The sequence below is a fragment of the Colobus angolensis genome, unplaced genomic scaffold (genome assembly GCF_000951035.1).
Source record: "Colobus angolensis palliatus isolate OR3802 unplaced genomic scaffold, Cang.pa_1.0 Scaffold472, whole genome shotgun sequence".
In the NCBI taxonomy this organism is placed as follows: Eukaryota; Metazoa; Chordata; class Mammalia; order Primates; family Cercopithecidae; genus Colobus; species Colobus angolensis.
Window position 1 is genome coordinate 174,230 of NW_012118177.1, and position 5,096 is coordinate 179,325.

The following is a 5,096-nucleotide window of genomic DNA, read 5'->3' on the forward strand; positions in this document are numbered from 1 at the left end:
ATTTTTTCCTTCATTTCAACTTTGGTGAATCTGGCAATTATGTGTCTTGGAGTTGCTCATCTGGAGGAGTATCTTTGTGGCGTTCTCTGTATTTCCTGAATTTGAATGTTGGCCTGCCCTACTAGGTTGGGGACCCCAGTACCTCGGTTGAAAATGCAGAAATCACTGGTCTTCTGTGTCGCTCGCGCTGGGAGTTGGAGACTGGAGCTGTTCCTATTCGGCCATCTTGCTCCGTTAATCCTGCTTCAATATTTCCAATGCTACTCTTGACATTTGCAATTCTATTTAAGATTTAGAATTCATTTACCAATTTCCTTGAAAAATAAGCCTACTGGAATTATTATTTTGAATCAGAGATCAAATTAGGAAAACATAATATCTTGAAAATATAAAGTCTTCCAATTCACAATCAATGTATAATTCTCTATTTAAGTCTGTGTTAATTACTTTCGATGTTTTGAAGTTTTCTGTGTAAAGATCTTGGACATATTTTGCTAATTTTAATCCTCAATATTTGATTATTCTGAAACTAATGCAAATGGTATTGCTTTTTATTGTACTTTCTGCTTTCTACTAATATATAGAAATACAATTAATTTTTGTATACTGACCTAATATCTGGCAAACTTGAAAAATTTACTTATTATTTCTAAGTTATTTGTAAATACTTTTGAAATTTCTAAGCATAATTACGTCATCTGTGAATAATGAAAGATTTACTTCTTCTTTTCCAGTCTTTGTGAAGTTGATTCATCTTTCTTACCTTATTTTACTGGCTAAAATATGCAGTGATTAGAAATGGTGATGCAGACAAAGCAGGTCTATTTCTGATCTCAGGAGGAAAGCTTTCAGTATTTCACCATTAATATGCCATGTATTGATGTATTGTAGTTTTTGAAGATTCTCTATCAAATTAAGAAACTTTCCTTCTATTCCTAGTTTTCTAAAATTTTTCATATGAACAAGTGTTGAGTTTTATCAAAGGCTTTTTTGCCTCTATTGTAATAATCATATATTCTTTTTTCTGTTAATGTGATGAATTATATTATTGCTTTTTAAGTGTTAAACCATTCTTTCATTCCTGGAATAAATTCAACTTGGTTGTGATGTATTAACCTTATAAATCCCTATATTAAATTTGTTAATATTTTGTGTAAGATTTTTGCATCTATATTCACAAGAGATATTAGTCTATGGTTTTCCTTTCTTATAAGGTGCTTCATAGATTTTTAGTATCAAGGTTATAATAGCATCACAAAACAAGTATGGAAATGTGTCGCTCCCTCTTTTTCTAGTTTCTGGAAGAGTTCATGTAAGATTGGTATTATTTTTTTCCTGTAAATATTAGGGAGATTCACTATGAAAGCACCTGGATTCAGTATTTTCTTTGCAGAATGATATTTACTATGGAATCTATTTCATTAATGTTTATGAGATTATTTGGATTTTGTATATCTTCTTGAATTCAGTTTTGGTAAAATGTATTTCAAGTAATGTGTGCATTTTATGCAAATTATCAGATTTGTTGTTCATTATATCTTCTCATCTTTTCAATATTTATAGATTCTGTACTGATGTCCCTTTTCCATTATTGATACTTACAATTTATGCCTTCGGTTTTTCTTCATTGATATTAATACAGATTTATCAATTTAATTATTCTTCTCCAAAAAACAACTTTTGGCTTTGTTGATCTTCTTTATTGTCTCTGTTGTACTTCTTTGGTTTCTGCTCTTACTATTTCTCTCCTTTCTCGGAATTTAACTGGTTGTCTCTTTAACCCTTTTGGTGTGAGTGTTTACATAATTTTGCATTTCTTCTTTTCTAATGTATGCATATAAGGTTTAAAGCTCTAAATACAAGTTGTGATGTCATACTTTTATTGTAATTCAGCACAAAATATTTTATAATTTCCATTTTGAGTCTTTCTTTGACTTGGTTTATTTAGAAATATATTGCTTAATTTTCCAATATTTGGGGATTTCTATCTTTTTGATATTATTTCTGACTTAATTCCACTGTAGTCAAAACATATTCTGTGAATTCAGCCAATCAAAATTTATTGAGACTTGCTTTGTGGCCCAAGACATGGTCAGTTTTGATAAATAACTTATGTACACTTGAATGTGCATTCTATATTTATTGCATGCAGTGTCCTAAATATGTTAGCTAGGACCCACCTGTTAGTCTTCTTATTCATTCTTCCACATTCACACTTTTCTTTATCTGATTCTTTTACCAGTTACTGGAGGAAATGTGCCAAAATTTTCTACCATACTTGTAGGTTTATCTATTTATATTTAGAGTTCTGTCAGTTTTCACTTTTTGTATTTTTGATCTACTTCATATATGCATACCAATTAAGTTTAAAAAAAAAAAACTTGTTAAATTGATCCTTTAATCATTGTGAAATGTCTCACTAATATGTCTCACAATGCTTCCTGTCTTGAAGTCTGATTTGTCTGATACCGCTATAACTACAGCAGCTTTACTTTGGTTCATGTTTGTATGGTATATCTTTTTTTTATTATGTTTACTTTCAAATATTCTGTTTTATTTAAAGTATGTCTCTTATAAGCAGCACATAGTTGTAATTAGTATTTTTATCCAGTCTGACAATCTTCATTTTTTAGTTAGAGTACTTAATCTATTCATATTTAATGTGATTCCTTGAATTGCTTTGCTTCCATCTCCAATTTTACTATTTGCTTTCTATTTGCTCTCTCTTCTTTATTCCTTTTTCAACTTTACTGCCTTCTTTTTAATTAATCAAGTTGTTTTTCATTTCGTTTTAACACTTGTATACCTTGTCTGTGATATATTGTTTATCAATAGTTTAGTTACCACGATTACACCATTCCTCCTTGGCTTATGAAAATCTATGTTGAGGCTACAGAGAAAAGGGAACACTTACGTACCATTAGTAGGAATGTAAATTAGTTCAGTCACTGTGGACAGCGGTCTGGCGATTTCTCAAAGAACTTAAAACAGAACTACCATTCGACTCAGCAGTCCTACGGGGTATATACCCAAAGGAAAATAAATAATTCTATCAAAAATACATATGCACTCATATGTTCATCATTGCAGTATTCACAAGAGCAAAGACATAGAAACAACCCAGGTGCCCATCAATGATAGACTGGATAAAGAAAATGTGGTACATATACACCATGGAATACTACACAGCCATAAAAGAATGAAAGCATGTCCTTGGCAGCAACATGGTTGGAGCCGGAAGCCATAATCCCAAGTGAATTAATGCAGGAACAGAAAACAAAAATGGGAGTTAAATACCAAAGACACATGGACATAAATATGGGAACAACAGACACCGGATTATTAGGGGGTAGAGGGGGGATGGGCTGAAAAACTACCTACCAGTTACTATGCTCACTATCTAGGTGATGGGATCCATACCTCAAACCTCAGCATCACACAGTATTCCCATGTAACAAACTATGTACCCCATGTATCTAAACTAAAAGTTAAAATTTTTAAAAATCAAAAATAAATGTTCACATTTCAACTAAAAAATAAATAAAAATAAAACCTATCTTAAGATAGTGCTTTTACTACTTCCCATATTGGGTAAGAACCTTAAAACACTCCAATTCCATTTATAGTCTCCTACCTTTTGTGCCGTAATCATGTATTTTAATTGCACATATATTTTAAATCCCAAAAGATATTATTGCTGTTGTTTTAAATAGCTAATATTAATATAGATTTACTCATATTAATCTTTTCTAGTGTTCTTTATTCCTTCTTGAATTGCTTTGCTTCCTTTATTCCTTCTTAAATTGCTTTGCTTCCACCTGCAATCACTTCCCTTTTGCCTAAATAACTCCCTTTAGTATTTATTTTAGTGCACATCTTATAAATTCTCTCAATTTTTGTTTATCTTAAAACACATTTGATTCACTTTCGTTTTGAAAGAATGTTTACTAGGTTGGCATTAATTTTTTTCCAGCACTTGAAGATGTCACAACTTTGACTTCTTTCACTATTTCTGTTGAAAAATTTATTTGTCAAGCTTACTGTTGCCCCTTTAAGGATAATGGACTTATGTTGTCTACTTACTCTTAAAATTTTATCTTTGTTTCTGATATCCATCATCTTCACTTTGATGTACCCAAGTCTGGTTTTCTTTCTCACTACATTAGTTTTCTATTGTCATAACAAGTTTCTACAAATTTAGTGACTTAAAACAATGCAAATGTATTGTCTTACTATTTCATAGGCCAGAAGTCCAGAAAATGTCCTACTGGGCTAAAATTAAGGTATCAGCAGGGATAAGTTCCTTTCCGTAGGCTCTAAAGGAAAGTTCATTTCCTTGCTTATTCAGATTGCTAACAGAACTCAGTTCTTTGCACTTGTATGACTGAATTCCCAGTTTTCTCGCTGGGTATAAGTATCAGCATTTCCTTCTTCCAGAGGTCACCTGCATTCCCTGACTCATGGCCCCCTTCTTCCTTCTTTAAAGCCAGCAATGGTTGATCAAATTCTTCTCATGGGACGTCTTTCCCTAACCAATACTGCTACCTTCCTTATCCATGTTTAAGGGCACATCTTAACTAATCCAGGATAATCTCCTTATCTGAAAGTCATCTAATTAACAACCTTAATTCCATCTGAAATCTTAAATCCCCTTTGCTATGTAACATAACATATTCACAGATTCTTCAAATTAGGGTCATTACGCTCCTTCATAGTTACATAACCTTTTGAACATGTAGCTTGATGCCTTCCCTCAATTTGTGGAAAATCCTCAGCAAGTATTTGTTTAAATATTGCTTTTGCCATTATTCTCAGCAAACTAATGCAAGAACAGAAAACCAAACACCGCATGTTTTCACTTATAAGTGTGATCTGAACAATGAGAACACATGGACACAGGGAGGGGAACAACACTCATTGGAGCCTGTCGGAGGAGGACAGTAGGGGGAGGGCATTAGGGAAAAGAGCTAATGCATGCTGAGCTTAATACCTAGGTGAAGAGTTTACCTGTGTAACAAACCTGCACATCCTGCACATGTACCCCGGAACTTAAAAAACAAATAAAAATAAAAAATAAAATAATGTTTTAAAAAATT